Raw genomic sequence first — 17,613 nt, forward strand, 5'->3', positions numbered from 1 at the left:
TAAGAAAACATCCAGCTTGCCTCCACAAAGTGAGTTCTGCTTGTGAAAGAGAGGAAGTGAGGGTGGTAGAGAAGTCTGAGGTTAGGGATTCAGAGGGAGGGGACGTAACAGGGGGCTCTGACTCAGGAGATAGTAAGGAGGTTATGACAGGAGGTACAGGGAAAGTAGGTGGGGTGTTTGGAGAGGAGGATTCAGAGTGTGTGGAGTCTGAAGGAGTAAAAGGAGGTGTGTCAAGGGGAGGCACTTCGGTTGCAATTACAGGAAGCGCCACATCAGTAGGGGATTCAGAAGGAAGGCTGGAAAAGGAAGTGACCTCACGGGCTAGTTCATCAGCAGCATGGTTACCATTAATGGCGAAAGAAAAAACTGTCTCCTGATGAGCTTTAATCCACGAGATACTGGTGCGGAGGCCTTTTTGATGGCGCTTCTCCAACGCATCAAAAAGTGCAGTCCACAAAGGTAAGTGACTGAGAGGTTGTCCCGTAGAGGAAATCATACCCCTCTGGTTCCATTTGCGAACATGGGAATGCAAGGAAGCAAAAACATAGTCTGAGTCGGTGACAATGCTCAAATCAGAGTGTAGTGCTTTATACAGTAGGACGTATAAAACCGCTGCAAGTTCTGCGGTTTGGGCTGTAAATGCATCTGGTAACCTGAATTGTATAGGATCCAGTATGTGTTCTTCCGGTGTATAATGGAGGGCGGCAAAACCAGCAACTCCGTTTTGCTGAGAACCATCTGTAAACCAAACCTCACCACTCTGCAAGATTTCTGAATGCAGATGGAGGGATTCGGGAACAGACAATTGGGTAGTGCACTCATGGGGAAAGATAGCATTCTGTGCTGTCTCTGTTACCGTGAGTAATGGATCTAGGCGTTGAAGGTCAGTTAAAGTTAATGGGTGAATAGAGTGCACTACACTGAACAAAAGTACTTGATACTTTTGCAATCGGCAGACAGTCATGTGACTAATCTGTTTGTCCAACAGATATTTTACATCATGGGACGTGTGAAGAATCACCGGAAGGTGAGGAATGTAGCTGTATAATTTCGTGACAGCTGTGCTGGCGGCAACAAGGCCTTTCTCACAAGTGGCAAAGGCTCTTTCAACAGGGGAAAAAGTACCTGAAAGGTAACCACAGGCAAGATCATCATGTTCTTGAGTGATTAGGCAAGACCAAGTAGTCTCAGTATGCACGACCCAAAGGTGTACATCCTGAGAAACATCAATGGTTGCTAATGGGGAGGAAAGCATAACATCCTTTACAAGAGCCATAAGATCTGATGTTTCCTGAGCTGTGAAGTTAATGGGTTCTCGTTTAATTTTCTGTTTACCCTGTAGTTTCATATAAAATGGCTGTGTTCGAGCTGAATAATTGGGTATCCAAAGGCGACAAAAATTCAACATGCCAAGGACACCTCTGAGATCAGAAACGGTAGTGGGCATTCGCAAGGAGGATACATGTTGGAGAGTATCGGGACCTAGGCCCTTCTGCCGGGGGCCTATGTGGTGTCCAAGGAAGGTAACATGTGTCTGAGCTACTTTCAATTTCTTTCTGTTAACTTTATAGCCTTTCGTAGCAAGGAAGCCAAGAAAGTCACAGGTGACCTGAACGCATGTGTCAAAGTCAGGGCAGGTAATGAGCATGTCGTCTACATATTGTACAATAGAGGTTTGTGGTGGGAGATCGTATCGGTACTGTTTGAATTCCTGTATGTGTCCTGCTAAAGTTTGCGAAAAGACTGTTGGACTGTCAGTAAATCCCTGGGGGAGACGGGTCCACTGATATGTTGTGTTATTGAATTGGAAAGCCGTTAACGGGCGGCTTACAGGGTCAAGGGTGATGGAAAAGAAGGCGTTGGACAGGTCAATGGTGGAATGGTACGTCTGCAAGGAGATACTATTGAGGAGTGTAGTTGGGTTTTCCACATTTGGAAATACCGCGTACGTGAGGTCATTTAGCGCGCGTAAGTCCTGTACTATACGAAAGGCGCCAGGTTCCTTCTTTGGAACTGGGAATAAAGGGGTATTGTATGGCGAATTACACTTCTCAATGATGCCTTGCTGTAATAAGGAATCAATTTGTTCCTGAGCACCAGCAATAACTTCAGGTTTTAGTGGATACTGGGCAATTTTAGGGCCTTTGCAACCCGGTAGCAGCTGAATACGATGGGGAGGGCCTTTAACCTCACCATAGGGTTTCTCAGGTGTGGCCCAAAGAAAACTTGGTAGGTCATTCAGAGCGACCTCTATTTGTTTCTCAACCATAGAGGTGACAGCCATAATGAGTGAAGTGGTTTCATTAGGGGAAGGATCAAAATGAATTTCAAAGTGAAACAATGTCAACAGGTCTCTCCCAAGTAAGTTGACAGGGCACAACGGAGCATACAAAAAGGGAGCAGATAGTTGTTGATCCGCATAGGTAATTGGTAAAGGCTCAAGCAGGGGTGTGTCTGTTGGGACACCATCAAAGCCGGTGGTGGTAATATTGTTAGGGGAAACTTTAAGAAGTTTCTGCAATTTGTGCGGGACATGGGCTAGCACAGAGCGAGAGGCGCCCGTGTCTATTAAAAAGGGAACGGGGACATCACAGATTAACAAGGTGATCATGGGATCATCCAATCCTGCAGCAGTGTGGACCACGCCTAGTCACTGTGGGCGGCGTTGGTCGGGGTTCCATAAAGGGAATGACTGGCGTTCTTGTCGTTCTTGCCGGACTATATGTCTAGGTCTGTTTTGTAATGGTAGTGGACATTCACGTGCATAATGGCCGTATTCCTGACAGCGGAAGCACAGGACATCTGGAAAGCGATCATGACTAGGCCAGGAACGGTAGTCTCTGGGTCGTCTATTGGAATCAGGGGGCCCCCGTGGGGGACCTCGCTGAGGTTGAGAGCGGCGACCACGTTCTTCAGGGTACTCAGTTCTACGGTCTGGGCGGTAGGGCCGTGGGCCCTGATTACGGGTGTTATTGTCATAGCGTTGGTCAGCATACATAACAATAACAGGGGGAGAGGTCTCGGGGGTATTGGGATCTGTGTCAGCGTTCTTAGAGGCTCTCTTTTCTTTGAGATCTTCAGTCTGCAGCACTTCTAAGTTAGTGTGTACTGTCTTACGATGTTGGACCTCATCTTGCCTGCTTTTGATAAGCTTTCTACAATGATGAAGGATGTGTTCACGAATCTTTGGCCATTTTTCTAGTTGGAGACCAACTGTGTCCTCTAGTTTGTTTTTGATCTGTGAAGGTAGGGTTCCCTTAAGTAAATGATAGAACACCGGAAGAGCATTATCGGAGTCAAATGTCTCCTCTGTCTCTTCTTTATAGAGTTCTTGGAGTCTGAGTAAATAAGCCTCAATAGGCTCTGAATCCATTTCCCACCTTTGGGAAGTGATAACTGAGAAATCTTTAAGGGTCGGATACATAGTCCGGATTTCCTGGAATACTTTGGTCTGAATCTCTGTTAAAGGATTGCCATCGTACTGAGTATCTGTCACAAATTCGGCATATCCTGATTGGGTGAATATGTCAGTGACACTGGCGTGTGGGGTTCTGCCCAATAAAGCTTTCATGTCTCCAACTGACAGAGTGGTACCTAATGTGATGTCCTGAAATTTCTTTAACCATCGGTTACCTCCCATTGCAATATTCGGGAGTTGCAGTATGAGGCTATTTAATTCAACCGCTGAAAGTGGAATGTACTCCGTATGAGGTACACCACCTGACATTTTATTTAGCAAGGGAAAGAGTTTTACTTTCTCAAAGGGTTTAATCAATGAAGATGTAAGGAGATCGATTGATGCGGTTGGGGGAAATTGATTCTCGTACTTTTTCCAAACCTGGAGACCTTGGATTAGGTAGAGGGTTGTTTTCTGATCCCAATGGGGGTCAGGGTGGTCATAAATAAGATCTCTCACTAGTGAGAGTTTGTCAGACCGCAAGGATCCTTCACGTGGGAAGAGGGCGGACTGGGGCTGAAGCGCCTCAGACCATCCTGCAAGATTATCAATCCATGGTTGAACATAATACCATGAATTTTCATGTAATGCTACATATTGGGCGGGTGTGCTAGGTGGACCAGATAAGCCAGGTTCTGTATCAATGTTCAGACCTGTAGGGTGACGGGGACCGTCAATGACTGCAAGGCAGCGACTAGATCCCTCATCAGTAATATAACTTTGAGGGTGGCGCTGTCTGGTATGATGTGAAATAACATCATGTTGTTGGGGTATTTTGGATTTGGATGCAGCAGATGCTATAGTATCCGGGAGTACTGAAATGGACTTACGTAAGGAACGAAGTCCTTCTGAAACGAATGCGAGGTCATCTCCCATACTGGCCAATGTGGTGCCATGTTGTGGCATACAACATGCCCCTGAAGGAACGTGAGTGTCAGGGGGACGGGTCTTGGGTAGTTCAAGGTGAGATGAATCTCCTTCCACCGAGGAGGAGAAATTTAGCACTGGGGGAGGTTCATTTCGAATATCCTCCAGGTCAGATTTAGCCGGGAGTTGTTGTTTCAAAACTTCCCATGCTTCGTCTAATGGGGAGGGTATTATTTTTGGTAGATCCCCAGTACCTGGTTTGGCTGGAAGTATGAGAGGTCGGCGGAGACGAGCCAGTTCCTCTGCTAATTGGGGAATTTGACCCTTGGGGCGTGCACCCAATTGCTCCCATCTAGGAGGAGTAGAACACTCAGGTTCTAGAGTCGGCATGGAAGGGTTCACTGGAACATGGGGCGCTTTAATAAAACCCCGATCATAGAGTTCCTGACAAATAGCCCGTGTCTGTGTAGCTGGACTACATGGAATGAAGCCCATCTGTCGTAACTGAGACAGGATAGGGTAATGCAGGGATGCGGGAGGCAAGGAACCAGTTTGGACAGAGGAGTCCAAATGTGGCGGTGGAGGTGATGTCTGAGTTGAATGTCCCATGTATGGGTAGGTAGCCGTTTGAGTAGTCATGTGTGAGGTCAATCCTGATCCTGGCACAGGACAGGTGGAGGTCTGGGCAGCCGCATCAATCTGACTGGTAGCCGGGTGGTGAATGGTGACCGGAACCAAAGGGTCCTGGACACAAGGGTAATGTTCAATAATGGGGGGGGGTATGTCAATCTCATAACCCCCAATAGTACGATAGACATGAGGTTGTGGAGTTAGCGTTTGGGTGGTTGCTTGCAACGTTGGGGCAGTCGTGACCGTGGGCGACTGGGCGTTAGTCGGGGCCACTGGGATTGTTGAAGGAGTTAAGGGTGTCTGAGTCTGTGCTGACCCCTGAGATATTGGGATTGAGTTTTGTTGTAATGAGGGAAGAGATAGATCAACAACACCGGCAATGTGCACGGTAGTGGGTGGGTCAAATATCATAGGAGCGGGAGATACCGCAGGCAGCGGGGGAGTTACTGTCTGAGATCCTTGAGAATTCTGCAGCAGAGGACTTGTGACCGGTTTATCACAATATCCTGGGGGTATCGGGGTATATCCCACTGCACATGGTAGAAGCTTTGTCGTACCTGCAGCGGTAGCAGCATCATAAGGTGGTGGGGCAGTAGGTATTACTGCCTCCTGGTAGGGGGCTTGGTCGCAATCGGACTTACCCAGACTCCTATCGTTCTGGTTTTGTGCAATAAGTATGAATTTATTAATGGCAGCTAAATGTTTATCCCTAGATTTTCCTGTTTTGTGGGACTCATTGTAACAGACCAGAGCTTGGAGTTTGCCCTGATCAAATGAGCCCTTAGATGGCCATTCCAGTCCTTGATCCTTAGCGGACCAACCGGTATGCCAGGTTTGACATAAGCGGGTAAGTTCTTTTCTATCAGCGGGAAAGAAATTAAGGACTCTTTCCAGGGGACTAGGGGATGAGGAGGGGGACATAGTGGGATCTGAAATAGGGGGAAGACAATCCACATAGGAACTCATAGAAGAGTGTATCCTATATAACGCAATATGTATAAGTGAGATGGTTCAAGTCAAATTTCTTAGATGTATAACAAGGGCAGTTAAAGTATACAAACAATAACGTGCAAGGGAAAATTATCTAAACAAAAACATGCATCATGCATATACCAAACACTGTTATACTCACGCGTCTTCAAGAGCGTTCCGGTGGCGGAACCTAGAACAGAGATTACTAATTGGCGGAAAGCCCGAATGCTTTTGCCGCATGTTAAATGAACAGGTAAATGTATGCCACAAAGGTGATCAAAGTGTTTAAGAGAATAGTGTCAACGTGTATACTACTCTACCCCTAATTAATAAAAAAACTACTCCCCAGAGTGTGCTTCTAAAGACAGGAATAAATCTCGGTTGCTACTGCCTGCCAAGAATTATTCCGGTTACAATTGGCCATGAGCTCCAGCCCATGATAGAGCCCCCAAAAAGGGACATTGCAACCACTCCCAAAAAGAACCCATAGGACCCGCGAAAAAGGTCTTCTGAGTCGAAGAGCAGCGGTCCACTGGATTTCCGCAGATTAGGAATCTTCTCTTTTACAACTAACCCCTCCGATGGACCTACAGTGGTTTGGAATGTTTCTCGTTTACAACAAAACACTGAGAAATTTTAAGGTGAGGAATTTTCTCTGTTACCACAAACCCAACTAAAACATTGAAAGACTAGGAATTTTCTCCGTTACCACTAACCATTCAAAAATATTGAATGCCCGAGTCAACCTGTACACAATCGCAACGAAAGTCGTTAGACGTCTCTGTATTAACCCCGCGGTCATCTGTACAAGTAACTCATAGGTGGGCAATAATGCCGAGACCGCAGGCCACTCCGAAAATGGAATGGAAGTCTGCTTAAAATCTAATAATAGAGATACCGTCATCCATTGAAGGGTTTGTGGCCCTCAAATGGGTGTGAGTCCCAGACATCAGACATCGGTATCTAGCCCAATAGTTATAGCGTGACACTGGTATATAAGGGGAAAAAAAACAAAGAAATTTTTAAGTAGAATAAAAGGTATAGCCCATCCCAGGGAAGAGCCCCTGTAACAAACTGCAAAAATAATAAAAAGAAAATAAATTTAGTTAAAAGAAAATTGAAAGAAAAATTTAACACTAAACACATGTAAGCTCTTGGGGGAAGGTACCATAAAAGATTGCTGAATAAATAATTCATAAAAAGGAACTCAAAAGCATTAAAATAGGACTGCCGACAGTGAAGAGAACCGCAAAACCAAAGCCATATAATAGAAAATAAAATCATTCACACTGTTATACAGCATATACATGCATAAAAGTTATACGCAAGAGTGACAGACGCAAAGTAGGAGAGTAGGTGGGACTTGGAGAGGAAGGAAAAAATGCATTTGATGGACAAGCTGAGCTGTTCCCCATATCAGAGGGGGAGGAAAAAAAAAAAATTACTGTACAACAAAATTGGATTTTCAAGGAATGAAACAAAAAAAAAAAATCCCCTAGAAAAAACAAACTATAAATCATTATAATGGAGCTCGCATAATATTATACTGCAAAAACAAAACCCATTCTGGACAAGCAAAGATGTAGCGCTACGATCGCTACAACTGAAACCAAAAGCATTCAAACTCTGCTGTTAGTCATTGCGCATACTGAGACTAGGTACCACAAAACAGGGTTAAACTTGCAGAGAACATTGCCGTACACTATCTATTTATAGAACGCAGGCACAGTATCGTAAGCTTAAATCACTTGTATGCAGGAAAGTTACGGGCAAGCAGTTTTACAGGACATGAGTGCATATTAATCATGCCAAGCAGAAATCATGGCAGAAGCTCAGTCCCCAAAGCTCATGCAGCAGTGGCCAATAAAAACAAAGCAAGTGTTTGAAAAGGACCGTAGAAAAAGGTTGATTACTAAATATGTTTAAGTTAGGCTCCAAGGTCAAACAGATGCAGGTCTAAAATTCTTAGTAGCATTGTCCATTTCAAATACAATAATAGCCAGGTGGCAGGCAATACTCCAAACGGGAGTTTTAGCAGAAAAGATAAAAATAATTAACAGCACGGAAGACGGTAGCAGTTTGTCAAAAATGATGACACACAATCTCTACAACGTATGACCTGACAATAAGCTCTCAAAGACAAAAAATAAAAATACGAGCTGACAATACTTAAACTGGCAACAGACCTGTCACCAGAAAAATGTATAGTTAAAGCAATAAGGAACAAAATGATAGAGCAAAGAACTCACAGACAGAGATAAGAACGTAACCTTGCTGACATAAGGGCAGGGAATATAGGCAAGAGAAAAAGTAGATTCCAATGCGGGAAACACCGGAAGTGGTACCAACTGCAGGGCAAGAAGTTATAACAGAAATTATTTTTAAACAAAATGTTACAAGAGATGCCCAAGCTAAAGATAAGCAGAGTCAAGAGGGAGAGAATATTGAGAAGAAGAAGGAAGTGGGCACCGCCCTAAAAAAAAGAGAAGTGAAGCATCAACGCACTTTTAATGTGAAAGGAAAAAGAAGAAGAGAAAAACAGAAAGACGGGACTTATAAGGACTTATAAGGACCAGGTTCCATACGGAAAGAATGAACAATATGTAGAAATGTCCGATGTTAGACAAAGAGAGAGAGAAACAAAAAAAAATTTTAAAGCAAAGTAAGCATATGTAAGCTCTTCGGATAAGATACGTTCACTATACAATACAGACTATAATAGCTTAAGAGGAAGCAGGTGTTTCCTACAGTCATACAGTGATGGCGTACTGAGATGAGACATAAGAAATGCAGAGAAGAAGAAAGGAAATAGGCTATAGATTAGTGTTATATTATGATTTTAAAACCCTAAAAGGCTGTGCCGTAGTCCTAAAAGTGAAAGCAAGAAGAAGGAGGAAAAAAATTACTTCCGTACATTGCTACATGCACAGAGGTGCACATATACTGAACTCGGCAACATGAGCCATCGAAAGATAAGTAAGTTTACTACTTTGATACTTGCAGAAAAACAGTACCTAACATGCAGATGAGGCAGATTAAACATGTATAAAGCGGTAAATGCGATACCACAGGAAACAATGGCATCCAGTAATTTTTGTGAACACGGTAAGCGAAGTTCCGGAGGCACAAAAACTGTGTTACATGGGGCTGCAAAAAGAATAGCTTTGCAGGGCATCAAAATTGAAAGGTGATACTAATGTCTTTTAAGCTTGCAAAGGAACAAAGCAGTTTTGAAAAAGAGGTCAGTAGGACAACGCCTTAAAGAAGGAACAGGAAATGTGCTTTATAGTGAGAAAACAAGCAATGTAAGGATGCTATAAGAAATAAGAAATACAGAGGTGGACCCGTAGGCTCACCGATTAGGGAAAAAAATTAGATGAGACGGACATAAGAGACGTGAAACATATAGAAAAAAGCAAACGGGAGGGCGCACGCCCACAGACGAGAAGATGAGAACAGAAGGTAAAGACCAGGGAATGGGCGTAAAAGCAGAAAAGATAGCAAAGAATCATACAGTTTGAAAGAAGGGGAAAACCCAAATCACAGGTTTCCGCGAAGCCGAAGTGTTTTTAGATGGCAGGCAAGGGCAGTGAAACAGAAGTGTTTGGGCAGGAAGAGGGGGGGGGGGGGCCATGGGCTGTCAGAATGACAGAAGATAGAAAGACCAGAATGATTTGAAGGCAGACATAAGGCTACACAGGGGTACAGGCAGAAAATAGGCTAGGAAAACACATGTGGGACAGAGACGAAAGACACGAAATGTCAAGGCGTTAGGCAAAGAGTAGCCCGCATTAGACCGCACACTGACAATCGTGGTGAAAGAGAAAATACAGTCACCATCTGCTAAGTATGGTCTCCCAAAACTTAGAATCGAGATGGCATACAGATTCTTTCATACAGCAAACGCTCAAAAGGAACAGTATATAGGCAAGGAATACAAGATGAAATATAAGGACCGTCAGATGGACAGAATCATACAAGGACAAAAATACAGCTGTGTTAGTCCAGCATAGGAAGCCTAGTAAAATAGGAGACAATGGGGAGAAAGGTGAGAGGTAAGAAAAGAATGGACAGAATAATAGTGCCCAATACCCCTCAAGTGGGCAATGTCCGTAAGAGGCAGAAGTAAGGAGGGAAATAAAAGAATGCAGGAGAATAAGACATGCAGAAGACAAAGGAAGAAGGCAGAAACATAGGAGAGTATTTAATGCAGGGGTGAGAAAAAGAAACGGACAGAACATGAGTGCCCATTACCCCGCAATAGGGCAATGTCCGTAGGAGGCAGAAGGAGAGAGAGGAAAAGGGAAAAAACGAAGGAATGACAGAGGAGGGACACGAAAGAGATAATGGCCACGGGGAGAAAGAAAAAATAGGACATTGAACGCACAGTTAAACATCCCCTCTTGCGTTCAAATGGGGGGGGGGGGGGAAGGTCAGCGAGTACGCTCAGCGACCGGGGCTCACCACTGTTTTGCTACTGTTTTGTTTGACCTCGTTTTCGTCCTCCTTGGGCTATTCCATACGGAGGATTGAACGTACTAAGTTCATCCAGAAGATTCTGAATTGTTTTTCTTACTTCCATTGTCACCCAGTCCCATGGGGGTCTGGTCTGGGCAGGCATCAACAGCCGCAATTCGAAACTAATTCCCATAACTACTGCTTTCTGTCTTTCTGGATCTAGATATATTCTGGGCCATTTATGTTCCCACATATAGTCCGTTAGAATCTATCAGTATTTTATGCACCACATGAGTGTCTGGTGCGTGTTTAGTTATGTTTAGTTAGTAAAATAAGGAATACTTGAAAATGAAGACAGAAATAGATTTCAGATAGAAAGATATTTATTCTTACCAATGTTTCAGTTCAGTACAGACATCGGACAGATTCTGGGTTCAATAGCACAGCGCTCCGCCGTCTGAGAAGTGCTGAGGACGACTTCTCAAATTAAGCCAAAATCTCTCTTCTTTTATACACTTGCCTCTCCATAGAAGTCTATGGAGAGGTACAATTTTTGTCAGTTATTTCTCAATTTCTGCGGTTATTCTTTCACATCCTGCCATCTGTGCATTTGTACCCAGCTCCTTCCGTTCCATCTATTTCAACAGGTTGCCACATTTTTCCGGTTATGTCAACATGTTTTTAGAACAAACTGTTTTTGCGGTTACTAACATAATTTTCTGTTGAGATACCAGTTTCACATACTGTTTTTGCAACACCTCTCATCACATCTTCTGATCTCTGTATCATTTTATACATTAATATAAAAATAAACCCCATTTTGGGAGCCACTGTTTTTCCCATTTTATCCATCATTCTTTCATTACAGGTGCTATATTTTATTTGAACATTGTACCTGTTTGTGTAATTGAGTCATAGTTCAGACCTGCTTTCTGCAGATTCTCAAATATTAATTCATTTGTTACTTGCTTGGCCTAATCATTACTTTTTCAGATGTTTTTGGCTCTGTGGCTTTGTCCATCACAATTCCAGTGGTAGATCTAAAACCAGGCCATATATTAACAAGGTTCACACACTTGATAATGATCCATATAAGGAAGGTTCTGTACGTGTGAAAACGTACTCATCCAGATAAGACCCCACACGCGTAAAGACGGTCCATTCACATCATGGATGTCCATGCGTGACAGTCGCCCACATGCAGACCCATTATATGTGCCAGGACATCCACGTGCTGACCCATCCATATATGGGATGGTCGTCCATATATGGAACTGTGCATGTAAGGATGTCCATCACGCATGGGTGTCCATATAAGGCGATGCATGTTTGTGCGCCGGGAGCCTAATTTCAGCCTCGCGGAAAATCTTCGCTTGATTGAGCTGTGCCTAAGGCACCGACAGGTACTATTTATGCACCACCATCACCTGCCCCCCAGGACTGTCTCTATAAGAGCCTGGAGTAATATAAGAGACAGGTTGCAAAGGTAACTGTTTGTTTCCCCCCCACCGTCCTGGCCTATCAGGTCCCCCTCCTGTAGCTACACATGTAAGAGCTCCCTCAGCAATGTAAGCACTAACTGTAGTCTGCATTCAAGGATAATCAGTATGTGCACACCCACATTCATTAATAGAATCAATGTACTAAAAAGGAAAAATATTCTCACTTCCCAACAATACTGCACACAAACAGTACTCTCTGTCCTCATGTCCACCTCAATGACATCACCTGTACCAATGTCATGTTCCCCCCGCCCCATCATCAGTGTTGTGTGTCTGTACAATATGGCTGCCAAATGATTTTATGTTGTGAAGGCAAGAAGTGCCATCCCCTGACTCCTGGTGTACAAACTTGTATCTTACAGATGTTTTGGCATCAGGAGAGACCTGGAGTCCCTGAGACACCAGATCCGGCGCATAGGGCGATCACCCTGATATAATTAGGAGCGTGCGACGGCACCTCAGGGCTCAACGTAAGTATTATAAACAGGGCACCTGTAGTCCTTTGTAAATGCATTTATTTAATAATGCAAATGTCATGTTCAGTTTCCACGTGGCTAATAGCAACCAGTAAGTCATAACACCTCTGTCCCAGATCAAGGCCTGAGTTGCAGCTACCCTCCCATGAGTGTGGCTGTAACTTCCAACTAACCTTCTCTGAGATGAATGAGATGACATGCCTCACTTCTGTATCCCCCTTTCTGGGGTGGATACTGTCATGGTATTCTTGCTTGATGTCCTGCTCTTAGTGGATGTCATAGCTTGATTTGAAAGTAATGTAAAGAAATAGTACTTCCACCCCTCCCCCTCCCCCCCCCCCAAAAAAAAAAATTGGTCATCTAACCATAGTCACAACTCAAAATGCTAACATGCTGCTGAGGAATGAGTGTGCCTTGCCAACATATCTTGTGTACTCCTTCTTCAGACCAGCTTACAGGGTTCCCTGTCATGTCATCTCATGCATCTCTCACCCCATGTGTCTAGGCCAGGGCTCACCACTAATCCCACATTTCCCCATTCCTGCCTCATGCCAGCCAGCCAGCTCCTGCACTATGCAAGTCATGTTGAATGTGCTGATCTTAAAGACAATCCTTTTACATAGACAGGGCGCCAGCAGCAGCAGGAGGAGGAGGAAGCGGCAACAACAATAGAAGCGCCAGACCCCTGGCATGACATGCCTCCCCTTGAGGGGGATGAGGGCCAAAGACCACCTGCCCTCTCCACACCATCCCCATCCCCATCACCAGCCCCTTCACCAGCCCCAACCCCAGCCCCTTTACCAGCCCCAGCCCCAGCACTGCGCCTCCTGCAGCAACTGGTGAATAGCCAAAACCAGTTGCTGCAGGAGGTGTCAGCGATGAGGCTGGAGGTGTTGGCAATGCGGCAGACTAACGAGCAGCACTTCAGGGCACAGAGGCTGCTCCTGGTGCTCCTCGTTAGCCTGCTGCACAAGGCCATGCAGGGAGAAGGATGTGGCCTCCCTTGAAGGACTTTGGGGGGGGGGGGGATTGTACCTGGTTTTATTTTTTGGGTTCACTTAAATACAAATTTAATATTTTTCATATTTATTTATTTATTTATTTGTTGCATTTGTATCCCACATTTCCCTACTTTGTGCACTACTTATAATCAAATGCTGGGGTTGATGTGAGAGGAGGCAGCAATCTGGGTTGCATGACAGGTCAACTGTGACAGAGAAACTTTGGTACATATGTGTCATAAGTGTGGCCATACAGAAGGTCACCTGTTCCTTCCAAACTGCATGGCTGTATGGTAAGGGGGGGAGGCTGAGTGGGCATTTGTGTTGAGGAACAGAAATGTGCATCCAGCCTCTCCCCCCCCCCCCCCCTTACCATAGAGCCCCACAGCACAGAGTAGTGTAAATAATAGGTATGTTGTCTAGCATCAATGATCTGCCAAGTACAAAACTTGCAGATAACCATAGGTAGTGCATAGACGATGTTTGCTCTCTGATCACCAGACACCCTTACCTATAACCAAACCACATTGGTGAGGGCGAAGAAGGAGCTACAAACAGCTGGGTCATCTTTTCACATTGAATGTATCAGCAAAGGTATATTGAGGAGAAACGGGAGAACAACGGTAAAAGCATTAGATGGATGTTTACTTCATCACAATTGCAATATAATACATCAGGTACAGAAGGGCACAGGCTAGGGGAATTATATAGGCACCAGGCTGTAGCCACCTGCAGGTAATTTAGAATTGGAACTGTAACTAGAACCCCTCTCCCTCACCATGACTTAAGGGCTCAAGGCCATGGTAGGCACGCACCTGTGACCACCTTGAAAATGGTTTGCAGGATAGAATTTAGAAATGTTGTTGTTCCATAACTATGGAGGATTGTAGGACTGTGTTGAATAATGTGGAAAAGACATTCAGTGCATATATGCTTCCCCCACCCCCAGCAACCTTGAGAATGGGTGGCTACTTCATAAAAGGGGACTAGGGTTCACCACATATAGAAGGATGGAACCTAGCAGGGAGACACATGAGGTAGAAAGCGGGAGAAAAACTACCAGCTGTGGATACCTGTGAACCTAGTGAAAATAGAGGTAAGATTTGAATGCAGAGAACAAACAGAGAATAGGGAGCCGTTGACCATGAGGGATGCACACATACATTCTCAGGGCCTCTTCCCCTCCCCCTCCCCCACCCCACAGGCAGCCACAACTGAGTGTGTCCAATAGAGAACAAGACATCTGTAAAATGAATTGGGTAGAAAAAAAATCATGGCTCTCAGAGTCCAGTGTATTACAGTCCACTGATGTCTCTTGCATTCCTCTTGACCAGCTGTCCTGCAAGATGCAAGAAGTGTTTGTTGAGCACCTACATAGCAGAAAGGGAAGAGGTCGATGAGAGGTATGAGCTTACCTTGAACTTGTGGTGCAAGAATCTATTGGCTCCAGGGGACCAGAGGCTGCCTGCTTCAACAAAGGAGAGAGAGAATGGGGGGCAGTGAGGGAGCACATCACACACAGCAATGAACTCCTGGAGGGTAGAGAATGGAGAGTTGGTCACATATAGAAAATGCAGAGTATATGCTAAGCTACCAGCTAACACCCAGTCTGAAACAAAGCCCACACACCAGTTATCTTTCAAGAATTGGCCAAAAAGTCTCCCCCCAACCCCTCCCCCCAAAAAACAAACAGGTATACAAAAGCATACAGTAGCAAAAACAAGGTTTACAATAACTGAAGCTAAAATGCTTTGAAATACCACCCCATAATCTAAAGAAAAATCTCTAACGTACAAGCACAGAGAAAGCCATTTGAAAGAGGCACCAATAAATGGAATGCAAACTTCCAAATAGGAAGAGCAGCTGGGGATGTTTATCATTATCACCCATAATTGAAATGAGGACGCCCAAATCACCAGAACAGCTGGGGACATTTAGGGATTTTGTCATTAATCGAAATTAGGACGCCCATCGCGTTCTTACATGGGCGTCCCTGGGATAGTATTTAAGCGCCCTTCTCTGTATTTTTGATTCTTTGCATCGCATTGGTACAATGGCACCAAAGCAACCACCCACCCGCAAGGGTAATTTCAGCGACCCTGAAATTGAACTGCTGGTTCACGAAATACAGAGGAGGCACACGCGTCTCTTTGCTCCCATGGGCCAGAGGCTGGCTGCTACAATGAAACAGAGAGAATGGGAGGCAGTAAAGGACCGGGTCAACGCAGTCTTCCACTGTGGAAGACTGCAAACGGAAGTGGCACCGGCTGAGGCGTGATGTCAGGAGGAAGGCTGATGCCAACCCCCCAGCAGATGACACCGCTAACTTGACCCCCATCGAGCACATCATTCATGGGCTCTTGCCCCAGAAGGGGATCCACTGCATTGGGTCCCTTGACACATTAGCACAGCCTGAGAGCTCAGGTAGGTTGACCATTAGGAAGCCGGGGTATATGTTGTGCAGCACTACACTCTGTTTTATACAAGTGGGGGACAGTGTGGTACTCCTCAGTAGGGGAAGGGGTGACAACACCACATGTAATACAAATCACTATTCCTTACAGACCATGACACAGGGAGTAGCCGGGGGAGGGAGGAGGATTTCCAACAATGTGTGTGTAGGTTACCACTGTTTCACAGCTTCGGGGGCCTTCCCCACTCCCTCCTCTTTTTCCATCACCAAACTCTGCATATCTCCTTCCCACACCTCTGTGCTGTAGCCACTGTGTCCTCTGCACTCCTTCCACAGTTTTATGTCTACCCACCTGCCTGTTTGGCTCTCTTCTACATCAGTCTCTGTAGTACATTGCACTCCTCTTCTCCAGCTCTGCACCATGTACAATGACATCTGTGGCTTGCCTGCCAATCCCATTCCTCACCATCTCTTTGCTGGGTCTTTGCGTGTGGGGCTATGTATATAAATGCTGAAAAACAAAAGTGGGTTATTTTGACCAACACACTTCCTCCCCTTTTGCAATACTGGTGATGACAGCCAGTCGGAGGAAGAAGCTGGCCCTAGTGGCCACCAGCCCTAGCACACAGAGCAGCAAACCAGTGGGCCTGCACAAGAAAGCACAGAGGACCATGGGATGGAACCACAGGACCCAGCAGCAGCAGCAGCAGCAACACCGGCTGTCTCTCCACCACCTGCAGCAGAGGCTCTCCCTCCACCACCCACAGCAGAGGCTTTTGCTCCACCACCCCCAGCCTTTGCCGATGGTGGCACTGAAGAAGAAGAAGAAGATGCAGAAGGGGGGGGGGGGGGCACTTCCTCAACAGAGGTCATCCAGCCAGAGGAGGCAGCTACTGCACCTTGCCACACAATTGCTGGGCCAGAATGTGCACATGGAAGATTACCGGCGCCAGAAATTGGAGCTGCAACGGGAAGCGCTCCAGGTGCAATGGGAAGCACTCCAGGTGCAACAGGAAGCGGTACAGGCCCAACGTGCAGTGGTACAGCAGCTCCAACAGCTGAGGCACAGCATCAAGGGCCTACGCCGTGACCTGAAAGTACCTAGTACAGCCCTGATGCAGCAACAAGTGGCATCTACTTCCACCACTGCACAGCAACCAGCCCGCTAAGAAGAGGAGCTTGAGATCCTCAGCCTCCCCAGCCACTGGTCCAGCAGCCACCACACCAGCTCCCCTTCTGGGTCCTGTGCCCAGGTTACAGGGCAAGCCACAGAGCGCAAGGTGGCCGGACTTCCACAGGGCAGCCGAGGCAGCAGGCTGCCTTGTGGACACAGAGGAGGAGAGTAGGAGTTCATCAGAGGACTCTCCCCTGCAGCACCAGCTGCAAAGGAACACGGTGGGATGGGTAGGAGGGGATGGGGACAGGGGAGGAGGCAGGGAAAGTGATGGGACATGCTGGGGAGGTGAAGGGTAAGGGTTAGAGGGAGGGGAATATGCACAGAGCGGGTGATGGTGGTGGGAGGAAGGGTGGTGGTGGTGGTGGTGTGTAAATACTATGTCATAGAAATAAATGTCAACTTATTCTCACACAAAACTTTTCTTGATCAGTCTTTGCCTGGCTCTGACCCCCAGCTGGTGTGTACTCTGCTCTGTGGGTGGGAGGTGGAGGGGGCTCCTCATCCTGTTCATCTGGGGCCTGCTGCTGTGGTTGCTGTGGCTCTTCTGGGAGGGCCTGTACTCTGCACATTGTCAAATTATGTAGCATGCAGCAGGCCAGGAATATCTTTGCCACCTTTTCGGGGCTGCACAGGAGCTCCCCTCCAGAATGGTCCAGACAC

Source organism: Microcaecilia unicolor, chromosome 7 (genome assembly GCF_901765095.1).
Source record: "Microcaecilia unicolor chromosome 7, aMicUni1.1, whole genome shotgun sequence".
Classification (NCBI taxonomy): domain Eukaryota; kingdom Metazoa; phylum Chordata; class Amphibia; order Gymnophiona; family Siphonopidae; genus Microcaecilia; species Microcaecilia unicolor.